Below are 13545 nucleotides of genomic sequence, written 5' to 3' on the forward strand. Positions count from 1 at the left end.
GCAGAAGAACATCCTGCGCCCCGTCACGGAGCGTGAGGAAAATACTGCTCATCTTCCTCACTCCCATCCTGTTGAATTGCGAACCTCTAGGAATAAAAGAAAACGTTGCCTTTTTCCTGTTTTTAAACATTTACAGAACATAATTTTAATATTTTAGAAATATTCGACCTCGTTCATGCATATTTATGGAATTGTAACTGTAAATAAGAATTTTGAGTAATTTTCCATTGTGCCACTGAAATGTATACCCGTTAATATATTTAGTTTCTGTAACCTCCAGCCTTTGAGTAGTGTTCATTGGGCCAATAGGTGGTGCACTTCCCTTTGAACCTGAGTGTATAAACCAGTATTTTAGCACTGTAGGAGGTGTCATCCCTTGGATAAGACATCTTGACCACTTGGTCAGGAAACACCCCACGGTTCCTAAGAGTATCCTCGTCTACTGTGGGGCTGCTATAAGATAAGATCACTTTATTAGCCCTATACAATTTCTTGTATTAGGGATTTGTCTTTTCACATACCCCAGCTTGCTCTCCATGAGACACACAGACAGGGGGAGAAGCTTGGGGTCAGAGCACAGGGTCAGTCATTTATACAGCACCCCTGGAGCAGTTGGGGTTAAGGGCCTTGCTCAGGGGCCCAACAGAGTAGGATGCCACTGCCAGCCATGGGATTTGAACTGGCAGCCTTCCAGCCACAGGCCCAGATCCTTAACTACAGAGCCACTGCTCTGCCCCTAAGTTTAGCCTTGGTAAGGGGTGGCTGGCCTGAGTCCTCTCCTGTACAGAACATTGTGCAATGAGACAGTTCCTGTTATTACCCAGCCTACTGGGGAGATCTTGAACTGGGGGGCACACATTGGTAAACTGTCTTCTAGACCGGTCTCAGGGAACTGTTCAGCCAGTGATTTTGTTTTACTGTTGCCAGGTAGCAGCCAGCAGTGCAGCTGCTGAGGACCCTGCTGGCTAACTAACCTGCAATTAGCACTTCTGGTCAGGCGCTGCCACCATGACCGAATACCTTTCTTGTGTAAGAACGTTTCATTGTAATCCTTGTCAACAGGTCGTGTAGTAAATCTCAAGCAACTGACCCCCCTTGATCATGTGAATGCTGTGAGCACTACTTAATGCACCATTTAAAAACTAAATTAAAGTGTTCAAACAGTATCTGCTTCTCCTAGAGTATCCATAAAGTTTGTAAACCTTAAACCTATCTCTTAACATGTAACCCCTGCATCAACCCCAAGACCAAACCCCTAACCCTTACCCTGACTGCAAACCCTTAACTTGATCCTAAACCTTAGTCCTAACCCTAAACTGCAACTGTGTATAGACCGTGAAGTGGTGGATATTCAGATAGAAGAAGTTTAATAGCTGGTATGTAGTCTATTGGTCAGATGTCTGTGTTTAAATCTTTCTTTGCAGATCAGTGTGAACATTTCCCACTTGCTACAGCTGAGAATCCCTCCTGCCCATTCAGCAGCTCTCCTGTGACCAGCGTGTTGGAATGAGAAAACGAACAGTAAATCAACCTTTCTCTCAGCCTTGAGCGCAAAACTGTGGAAGGAAAATGTGGCTAGTAGAAAAAAACTGAAATCTTGAATTTGGGCAGCATTTTTCTGAAAGTGTGCCAATTACAGAAGCATTAGGCGTTACGTTCTGAGGAGCAAGACACATCGGAAAAGGTCATATGATTAAAATGATCTGGCGCTGCCAGCATCCATCCACACTCATCAGTGGAAGAACAGAAGACCGGCACAAAAACAACAGCTGCTGTAGGTCCCTGTGACCTGACTGTGTATGGTGAACTATATCATAGCTTTTCCCGGCACAGAAAAGACAAATAATAAATCAATAAATAAGTTTTATCAAGGAACAGATTACAATTTTATGACACCGAAACATTCAGGTCTGTTCATTATTTATTACGGGTTTTGTTTGTCTTGCGTATGAATGCATGACCTCCACAAATCCTTGTCTTTGAGGTACATTTGACTTAGTTTCTGTCTGGTATTCTGACACACACTGTCTGACAAGCCTTATCATATTCAAACACCAATGTTTATTTTATTAGGAGACGCGATAATACACTATCATCATGAAACAGCAAATGTTAAGAGCAACAGGGAGTCATACCGATCAATTGAGAGCGACCTTTTTGCAGCTGAATCGTCATTTCCAGTTTGACTGACGGACATTTAGCAGGGTGACAACACCTGTCTCCAAAAACCTAAAAAAGAAAATGTCCCTTTGGGACAAAAATGCTGACTAATGTGCCCTACAGCATGGCCATAGTTGTGAGTGTTAGTTGCTATGGCCACTTAACTGCGAATGAACAAGCTGTGTTTGCTAGTAACCATGCCCTGGTGTATTAAAAAGTTAAAACTAAACCACAAATCATTTCCTATTGCTTGGCAAAAGCAATCACAATAGACCAAGTTGCTAATGCAAACTGAAACCTAAAACTTTTTTTTGTAAAAGTTGCAGGTGTTTGCTGAGACAGGAATGGTCGGGCACCGAGCTCGTTGCCATAGGAACTCCAGGGCTCTCCTCTGACAACAGTCCAGAGGCAGGGGTATTTAGGAGGAGGGTCAGCTGAGCAGCTCAGAGCTCTCGGGACACGACGGACTGAAGGCGCTGGTGCAGGAAGAGGACCTGGACTGTCCACAGCTCGCCACGAGAGGGTCAGAGGAGCACCATGGGTTGCAACAGCAGTAAGAGTGGAGAGGCCATCGACCCTGCCAAAAAACCTGGGGAAAAGGCAGAAGACGAGGGCGCCGATGGAGAGCCTGACGCAGATAGCGCACCGGCGGCCGAGGGCAATGGGAATGGGGCAGAAGGAGACACGAGCAGCTGAAAATCAGCCCCCGCTAGACTGTGCCCTCCCATCAGCTCTCCTCAAGTAATTCTCAGCTTCCACTGCTCTTCTTCACACTGATCGCTCTCCACTGCCTGTGACGGCCATTGGTTTATTAGAATGAAGACTGCATTTAATAACAACAGTAACTGCGAATATTTTAACTGAAAAATGTATTTCTGAAAACACACTAGAGAAACAGTTTGCAAGTGGGGGTTCTTGCAAATTCTGTCACAACTTCTGATTATAAACTACTACCAGTGAGAATTTCAAATACAAAACTTTCATAGGAACTTGTTATGTATTTATCTGCTTATCAACTCTTCTTTTTTTTTAAATTTAGAAATGAACTCCTGTGCAAAATGGATATCACTGGCCTTGGAGAAGAAAACTTCTCCAGTGGCTGCCCTCAGATGCCAGAGATAGGAGTTCGGCTCTGTTTCTTCTTCAGTTAGTGTCTTCATGACCAACCTGTAAATATGATCACTACCACTACCGAGATTTATTGGCAATACTTCTCTTCAAAGACTCCACCGTGTGAAAGTCTAGCACAGTGTAGCTGTATAGTTGTACTAGGAGGTATGTAGGCTAAAGAGCTGCTTTCTTTTGTTGAGTCAATAAACTGTGGAAAAGGACCACACCCCCAGAAAAAAAGGGTACAGTGCCTTGTGTATGAATTGTAAGTTAATGTTTTGTGTTGTGTTGTTGAATAGAATGTTTATGCTTATTTTTATACCAAAATGCCAAGGTAATACCTTTATTTGATGTTTTTAAAGCATAAAAAGAGATGTAAGAGATGCAAAAAACATCCAGGAAACTTTGATCAAATCAAAATTCTCAGCAATATGGTGTTTAAACTTAAAACACCCTGTTCTGTTCAGGGCCTCTCAGTCCTCTATGCAGCTTCAGTAGTTGCAAAGACAGTATAAAACATGTCACTTTACATGGACTCCTTTATTTTCTTTATAGAATATTTAAGAATATTTTCGGAAACAGCCTGAGTTAAAGTTTATCTGAACTAAATATTTCCAGCTCATGAAAGCTCTTATTGTTCTGATGAGAAACCTCTTCCTATTGGCTGTGCCTCAGCTGAGTGACTGGATGGAGCTGAGCCATGTTGTTGTCTTGGCTCTGCCAGTATCCTGTTTGTCCACTCCTGTTTAAAATAAAGTCTGTCTGAACTGTGTGCTCTTATTAGGAATTGTTTTTCTTGCAGTCCTGGAACAGCCAGGGGAGGGGGAGGGTGTCATTTCTGCGTGTGTCCTCCACTGTAAATACACCATGCTATTATTTCTGCCTGTGCAATGCTTGACTCAGTAAATGCACTACAACTTTAGTGTGTTTGGTAGACAAAATCACATTTTAACATATAGTTATAACAAACACTTGCCTACACCATCCCTGAAAGTCAAATGAGCTCTTGTGGACCTGCGATTGAAAGTGTTTGTTCAAAGTGCAGGCAGAGCCCTTCAGTCCAGTCATCTGTGGTGAATTTCTGGCATTCCACCATTGACCGACTGTGACTCGGCTTCGGGATTCGGCTATGGCATCCAGGTTATGGACCAGGGTGGCGTTGCACTGTAGCTTTCCAGGCATTTGTGAGTCTGCACTGCTGTCACCCGCTCTCCATCCTGATGGCACCATGAGACAGGCTAAGCAAGAACTAGAGCATGGCTCTGACAAGTGCACAAGAAATAATTAACACAAATAATTGACCGTTTGACTTTTTCTAGAAAAACGTTTGTGTCCGTGTTGTAAACATGGTTTTGGAAAGTAAATGGGTGCTACAGAACTGAAGAGCTGCTGAGAAAGGGGTTGATTAGGGGGTTCAGTTCAGTTCAGTTCAGTTCAGTGGTGATCTCCCTGTAGATCAGCTCACACAGGCAAGAGACCTGACCCTGGTGTAGTGTCAGACAAGGGTGAGAAACAACAGAGTGAAATAAACCCTGATTCAGTGACCACAGCCAGGCCAGAGAAACTGGGCAACACGGACAGGACTGGCTGTCCAGACAGGATAGGCTCGGTAACCACAACCAAACCAGAGAATCTGGAGACACAGACAGGCCTGGCTGTCCAGAGATGACTGGCTCAGTGACCACAGCCAGGAAACCGGAGACACAGATAAGCCTGGCTGTCCAGAGAGGACTGGCTCAGCAACCACAACCAGGAAACCGGAGACACAGATAGGCCTGGCTGTCCAGAGAGGACTGGCTCAGCCAGGCCAGAGAAACTGGGCTGCTCCACAGACAGACCTATGCTATCAGTCCTACTGGGGGAGAGGTGGGGGGAGAAAAGTAACGGAGCTGCAGCCCAGTACGTGATCTCCTGTCACAGGCTCCAAGAACAGTGAGTGAGTTCCCCAGATAATATCATTCTAACATTGATCGAAATGTTCAGAAATATATCAGGGAAGCAACTGGTTGCTAATTGTCATTGCTTTGAAAACATTAAATTGAGTCAGTCATAGCAGTAAAGGTTTCTTAATCTGAATTCTTCACCAAACCCTCAGAGTGAAAAAGTTTGGGTCAAATTTTTTGTCAAAGATGGGTGCGTCCCACAGACCAGCACAAATAAGTGCAGAACTGATGTTTGGTTTAATTTTGAATGCCCAGATTGGAGTTTGAATCTGTTGGGATGGCCATTACCCACAGCATTGAAATCTTCATTTTTCTTAATTCTAATAATTAGTTTGAGACCAGCGTGAGATTTTGCTACATGCTGTATTACGGTATTTGTGTGGTGCATTTGTATGAAAAGACAGTTGCTTTTAACGATCAATTGAACACTCACATAATCACTTTAGGGAATGAAAAACCTGGACATCCATCCATTTTCTAACCACTATATCGAATTCGAAATCTGGACGTCTTCAAGTAAAAAAACTAACAAGTGGGAACCACACACGTCATTTATGCAGCAGGAAAACATGAAGCAGGAAAACTCGATTTTCGTTTTCGTCCCACCAGAGGGCGGCAGTGTTTCATGTTTGAAGCAGAGTGCGGCAATGATGTTGGAGTACAATTCGACCGATTTTTAAATGGAAATTGAAAAGCCTACCAGCTTGCGTTGAATGTTTATACTGAGCTTTACTTAATGTGGGTCTTCAATATAAACACACACTTAGAGGACTGTCAAAATGATATTGCTTTAATGCACTGTGGAATTCACACTTTTCCAAACTAAAAGCGCTCTACAGTTGGGATTCTGTCAGCATGTACAAAGGAAATGAGGTTATGGTAACTGTAATTAAAATACATTATCAGCTTCCTAAGGGAGTAACAACCTGGCCTCACTCTCACAGGAGCAGCGCGATTCTTAATGACTGAAATTCATATTGGAATTAATAACACAGCAGATTGTTCTGGGATGAAGTGATAAATGATACAGCTTGTTGTCTTGGTAACAGGAGCATTCTAGAGCTGTAGTGTAACCATGCAGTACTGAATACTGTAACTGGGAACAGTCTCTCCCTGTTCATCTTGGCTCCAACATAACAGCTGTTGTAGATGTGTCACTGCATATAATTCATTCCGTTTTCCACCTGCAGGAACTCTAGGCTTTAGAGTATTAATTTCTTTAACCTCTACACTCATGTCAATTTCTTTTGTAGGCAGATAAATACACACCCCTTCTATACTCTACTTTTTATGGGCCAGAAAGTCTTTCCACTTTCTGGTCACTGAATTGATGATTTTCCAGTTTGCATTTGATTTAAATGGACATTTTTCTTGAAAATGTTAGATGCTTTTTTTTTTTCTCCCTCCTATTCACATCAGCAGTTGGCTGCCAGTTGCAGATTTCCGTTACATTATCAGGCTTCTTTGGCCCGGAGGGCCATAAAAATGGAAATTTCCATTTGTTTTGTGTAACTGTGCTGTTCCCATTGGAATCAATACTGCATTTATCTCTCTAGGGTTAAATAAAGATCTCTGTTTGTTTTTGTGCAAATACGAATATGCAGCAGAGCTGCTATTAAGACTCTGAGCCTGTACCTGGAAGATTGTGGGCTCAAATCCTGCTTTGGGAAATGTTCTTGTTCCCTTGAGAATGTGGTGATTCATTCAGTTTTCTACTGCAAAGAGCCTAAATCTATAAATGAGTATAAATGTAATTCACTTTGGCTAAAAGCATAAGGCAAAGAAAAATTAACAACATGTAGGTGCTACACAGTGTAAATGGCTGAGTGTACACAGGTCCTGAAGTTGCAGTGGTTTATTTGTCAGCAACACCCCTCTGATTGTATAAGGGATTCAATTTATAATCCTAAACACAAGCAAGATGCTAATAAATATAATTCCTGCAGTGTGAAATTCAGTTACGTTTTTGAGCCTATAAGGTGCAGTAAGTGTCAGTAAACAAAACAGTTTGTAATGTTACAATGGTGTAATGCACCTACACATGCAAATTACAGGCTGAAGAAACTGAACATTGTGAACAGGGAAGACTACGACTACTACTATGCCCAAAGGTCCTGACCAAGTCGAACCAGCAACTATCTTCACAATGAGCACTGAAAATTGAAACTGAGGGACATTTAAAGCCAAGAACATGAGGCACTTCTTTAAAAAAACTTTTGTGTGAGTGTGGAACATGTTATCCAGCGATGTTGCTGATGCCAATACCCTGATTTCTTTCAATAAACAGCTGGAGAAGATGGTAGAATCAATTCACTTTTAACTGCCAAACAGGCTACATGGACTAAATGCCCTTCACTACTTTGGAACCTGTCTTTCGTTCTAATTAGGTGTGGACCTGTTGTGGTTCTGTCAGCAGGCACTACTGGAGAATCAACCTTTGCTACTTGTCTTACTACCGTATATGTGATCACCAGCACTGAGCTCCTACACTGCTCCCTATAGAAGATTGTATGACAAGAATCTTTTGCAGAATTTGTCCTTGTACTGCATACCTGCTGCTCAAATTTATTGGATTGTAATCCTGCGCCTTATTTGCTGTGGTTGCCCTTAATGTATCTGTCAATGTAATTTTGATTCATTGTGAGACAGACATGTGGCAGACCAATGTTCTGCACAATTTGTTTAGTAGTTACCTGCCTGTGGTGACATTGTAAGAAATCATTAGGGGAAGACCAGAAAAAGGGTTTATGTGCAACAGGAGCAGGAACAGAAGCAGGAGCAGGAACGAGAACGAGAACGAGAACGAGAACGAGAACAGGAGCAGGAGCAGGAGCAGGGCCAGGAGCAGGGCCAGGAGCAGGAACAAGAACGAGAACAGGAACAGGAACAGGAACAGGAATAGGAATAGGAACAGGAACAGGAGCAGGAGCAAGAGCAGGAACGAGAACGAGAACGAGAACGAGAACAGGAACAGGAACAGGAACAGGAACAGGAGCAGGAGCAGGAACAGGAACAATGTTGATACTGAGACAAGATACTCACTTAATCATCATTCCATCTAGCACAGCTATTAGGGTGTAGAGAATAAATAAAAAGCAATGTGTTCAGGTTGTGAACACTTGTGCTGTTAATCTTCCAGGTACAATGAAAATAAAAAACAATTACCACCCAGAAAGAATGGGATCCAACTGGAACGACAGCATGGTTTTGATTTGACAGGGGCCATGGGGTGCTCATTAAAACTCATTCCATTTACAGAAAGCATTCTGTCTGAAGTATATGTTTTAAGTTTATTACTGAAAAATGAATTTTGCTGGAAGGAATTATTCTACAAAGCCATATCACAATTACTCATCAGACAGGCTGCAGGAAATTACATGAAAATATTACCATTATACGAATGGAAAGTGTTTTAAAATGGTGAAATGAAATAATGCATTTTGAGGGGAAGATAAATGAAAAGCACTTTGTTGGAAAATGTAAATCGCTTTTTAATTTCGGATTCATGATAAAAGAACTTCATTTTTTCCCCATTTCACTGCAATTGATTAGTACACCTGCAGAGAAAAGATGCTTTATCATCTCATTATCAGTTAATTAATATGCATGCATGAATGAGAATTATCTTTCCAGTTACATTTTGAAAAAAGAAAAATTCATTGAAGTTTTAATGGCAATGGGAGCGCTGACTTTCATACCGGCTTTAAATGAGGTCAGATTTAACGTTCTGCTTTATCTCAGGGCCCGCATGTGGACTGATTCCTGACAGGACACACACACTTGTGTGCGTGGGTATGATGTGTGTGTGCTTGCACGTACGTATGTATGGGTTATGTGTGTGATCGGTGTGTTTGTGTACGTATGTGGGATGCGTGTCAGACAACAAAACACAAAATAGAAATCAATTACATCAAGTGTTGTAATAAATCACAGTCAACTGAATGACTGAATGACTCTTGCTGTAGTTGAAAGCAAACAGCTAATGGCATTTCATTTACACACTGCATTACCTATTTCTCTAAGTTATTATTATTATGTAAACCAGATTAAAAAGAGAGTATGCAATCATCCATCCTTTATCAGTGACAGCTGTATCACGAGAGGGTGGAGATGAGGCCCAGCCAGGCAGGACTTTGAAGAGACACCCGTCCATTCTTTCTGTTATTTCATCCTCTTCTCACCAAAGGTTTGCAAACAGCATTGTGTCCATTGACAGCACCTTGAATATGTTGTTGTCAAATGAACATGAACAGATACTTGAACTCTCATGAACGGGTTTGGGGATTTTTCCTCGACTTTTTCCTGTCTCAAGAGTATCTCGATCCCACAGCAGTCTTCCATACAGCACTGGGTCACACATGGCTTGAGCTGCAGTCTGTGCTTCAGAGCTGCCATCGTTAGCTAAGGCAGAGCTCTCTGAGGCATCAACAACACACGTCCCACCCCACAACAGTTTACACACCTTGGAAACAAACTGAAGGGATGCACCAGACCCGATTCTTCTCTGGGATCCTGCCTGCACCTGTGAACACCTGGAATTTCCCCCCAGCAGCCCAGCCTGGGGACATGAGGCACTGAAGAAGGGCTCGGTTCTGTGGCACATGTTGGAGACAAGAGTTTACAAGAAGCAGAACGGAAATAAAATAGAAGAGAATTTTTATAATTATTTTGCTTAAAGAGACTTCTTTTGTTCTTTGGGTCTCTTTCAAAATACATTTGTGATTGTGAATAAAGCACTCTTAATAAGCATGGTTCATTAAGACCTATTACATGAAATTAATAAATGACACAAAATGGTTTGTTAGGAATATTTGAAAAAAACAAACAAATGGAAGTTATTGCTGTTTTTTATTTTGTTTGGGCCGTGAAACAAGGTCTTGATCTTTACATAATTGACCGAAACTGTGATCCAGAGAATGAAATCATTGGTATTTGGGGGATTTGGTTCCACTCTCATTAATTCGGGGGTCTGTAATTGATTTTCATGCCTTCTGGTCTCCCACTCACAGAGGTCTTTGATGTGATGGTTCATATCCAGATGATTGAACACAAATAGAAAGGCTCTATTGCTGTGTGATTATACAACTCGCTTCATGATAAAAGATGATGCCTGCCAAAGAGGTCTGCTTTCAGAAAATGAGGAGTCGGCAAAGCCTCTTTTCTTACTATTATTTTGCAGTTATCCCGAACTTCAGTCATTCAGTCATGGAACACAGGAGAACCTAACTTTGGAAGTTGATATCGAAATGGTTCACCGCTATCCCTTCATCATTATCTGATAGAAATTTAAAGGAGAAAGGTTTAAACATTTAAAGATATTTTTGTCCACTTTTCTGCTCTCTTGTGTGGAAACTGTGATGCCATCTTGGTGGTGGCCCAATCCAAATCTACAAAACAGATGAGGGCCCTTCTTGGCAGTCTAGTAGGCAGGAAGTCTTCTTTTACCTGGCAGTAACACGAGCCTCACGTGGAGCATGAGTGAGGAATTCCTTGTTCTGGAGCAGTAGCATCTTGGACTAGTAATCAGGGGTCTGAACTGCTGATTAGAGGAGCATGGGTTCAGATCCTGGGTGGAACCCTGCTGTTGTACCATTGAACATGGTGCCTCACTCATAAACCTCTAGTAAGCACCCTACTGTGTAAATGGGTCTCCAAGTCATCATTGTCAATGAGAATTCATTTTCCATTCACTTATTTGGCTAAATAAAAATATTGCGCCACTGCTTTGTTTCACTGTTTCTCGAGTGTTTCGATTCTGCAGTAGCACGCAGTCCTCCCCTCCTCATAGAAAGCTCTGTGGGCTGTGGAGTAGGTCGCTGTACGCAAAGCAGGAGTGACACTCACTATCTATGGTAGCAAAACACGCCTCAGAACAGGCCAAGGCTCAATGAACACAGAACACAGCCAGAACTGCAGAGTAAAGAAGCCAAGTTTTCTATCATCAGTCTTGAAGAGAGAAATAAATAATGAACCACAGCAGAAACGAAGGAGAATTCATCAGAAAGATCCCATTTTAACCAACTATTCCCTCTTGTGACATGGGTGATAATTGGTTGCTGAGTGCATAAAGGCAATTGGTGGTCAGATTTGCAAATCGTGTCATTAAACAGTGATAGCATTTCTAATCATAGCTATCTCATCTACAGGGGGCACACTTTAGTGTTTTAATTTGAGGTAACAAAACGTTGTGGGGATAGTAGTGCATTTTGCATGTCTATTTCATTCCTGTTCGTTCTTTCATACTTCAGTATCGGTCTTTGCTAAATCGGAAGATCTGTCACTGATTTAGTTAATACTAAGGCTAAGCCCATAAATATCGTTCACAGCTATACAGTGGATTGGCCAATAACCTTAACACTGTGTGATTGAAGAAAAAAAAATCGTAAAAATGTTTTGCATTTGCTCTGTGGTCATTCTGTATGATTGTCATTTAATTGCATAAATTACTCCATTTAATAAGGTGGTGTGGAGTTTAGGATCAGGGAACACAGTGTGCAAGTGCTTTTGAAGCCCTGATGTAGTTAATATGAAGGGCTTTTAATGCACAAACGGTGAAATAATTATTTGGGATCCATCACAGTAAAATAAATAAGCCATTGTGTCAGGTGTTGTACTCAATACTCTCCTGAATTTGTTTTGCCTGCGCCAAGCCGAGAGCTCTTCAAAGCAACTGGAAAGAAGGGGAAATGTGTTTTAAATGTCACTCTTTCGCTGACAGAGGCAAGGTGACCTTAAAATGTCATCTTTTCTATTGTAAATATAACAAAGTGGATTCTGTAAAATACCAAATATTTGATATGAAAGGGAATATATATTAAAGCATTATCACTTTGGGCTGAACAGAATTTCAGTGTTGTGTTTCTGTAAACAGCAGAGCCAGTCTGTGAAGGACTGTTTGAATTGGCTTCTTCAATTTGTATCAATCTGCTGCCTGTGCTGAAAAGACTGAAGAGTTTATCAGCCTCTCTGCACAGACTCCTGTACCCTGCCTCCTTGGTACTCTACCAGGGGAAACATTTCTCCTCCTTCCATTAACCACATACTAGAAATAGAGCAGGTCAGGACTTCCAGGTGCTTAAGGTGCAAGATAATAATACAAGTATTCTAAATAAGAAGACTGAGTTCACAAAAGTCCTTTTTTTCCAATAAGTGCTGACTGAAATGAACAGCTGTAAAAACATTTACCAGTTACAGGATGGCTTTGTCTGTCCTGAATTGTCCAGTGCACTGTAGATATCTCCTGTGCTGTCCAGTGCACAGTAGCAGTCCTGTCCTGTTCAATCAAGTCCAGAGAAACTGTTCTGTCCTGATCTGTTAAGTGTACAGTAGCTGTCCTATCCCAAACTGTCCAGTGTACAGTAGCTGTCCTGTCCAGTCCAGAGAAGTTGTTCTGTCCTGATCTGTTCAGTGCACAGTAGCTGTCCTATCCTGAACTGTCCAGGGTACAGTAGCTGTCCTGTGTAGTCCAGAGAAGCTGTCCCTTCCTGTTCTGTCCAGTGCACAGTAGCTGTGTCCTGTTCTAGCTGTTGCTGCTGTTTTGCTGCTGTCACAGTTAAAAGCAGACGCCCCCAAAAGATTCTAACCAGATATTAAGCGGGACTATATTTAAAGGCAGTGCACCACCTTAGCTGCTGAACACATCTTTATTAATCGATTGTGAGCCACGAAAAAGACAGCAAATCTCTAACTGCTGGAAAATAATTAAAAGAAAACTGAAATGCAATCTGATTCTATTAGTCTTATTTACAGTGCTCTACATAAGTATCGGGACAGTGAAGTCTTAACTGGGAAATTTCACAATGAACTTTAGTAATAATCATTTCTCATGAAAAAACTTAACTGATATATTTTTCTTTTAATTATTTCATTTTAAGTTTAATTAAGGTCAAATAGACTTCCTGGGTCAAATAAAGAGATTCAAACCCTGAAACTCTAATTCAATTTATTTCAAAGGAGCAAATGGACAATTGGCTAACAGGTGTCTCTTGTTGGTTGGATGTTTGTTGTTGGGTAATTAAACTTGCAAAAGAGCTGTGAACATCCAATCAATCTATTCCACTTTGACTTCAATGTTTGGTTACCAAAAACAGCACCTGTGTGCTTTTCACAACCTAATTGCTCCTAATTCTGTAGTACTCTAAGCACATTAGTAGGAGTTGTAGAATGGGAACTGTATTGTAAATTGAGGAACATCATGCACCTCAACTTTTGAAATATATTCAAAACATATTGCAACCAAATCAGCAAGCAGTGAGGATCAAACAACCTAATCCATCAGTGGTTAAACCAGACTGTAATAATCTGATAAACTAAGATTAATAAATGAGTTTAC

The 13545-nt window shown here is 41.5% G+C and overlaps 1 long non-coding RNA gene across 1 annotated transcript; it reads left to right on the plus strand.

Moving 5' to 3' along the window:
* The first annotated feature begins 2230 nt into the window (after positions 1-2230).
* Positions 2231-4042, plus strand: LOC148644612 (uncharacterized). Its single transcript, XR_015928694.1, has 2 exons — positions 2231-2901; positions 3200-4042. It is a non-coding gene; the product is annotated as an uncharacterized LOC148644612 (long non-coding RNA).
* Positions 4043-13545: the final 9503 nt, after the last annotated feature.

This window comes from Lepisosteus platostomus, chromosome 20 (assembly GCF_059453375.1).
Source record: "Lepisosteus platostomus isolate fLepPlt1 chromosome 20, fLepPlt1.hap1, whole genome shotgun sequence".
NCBI classification, from domain to species: domain Eukaryota; kingdom Metazoa; phylum Chordata; class Actinopteri; order Semionotiformes; family Lepisosteidae; genus Lepisosteus; species Lepisosteus platostomus.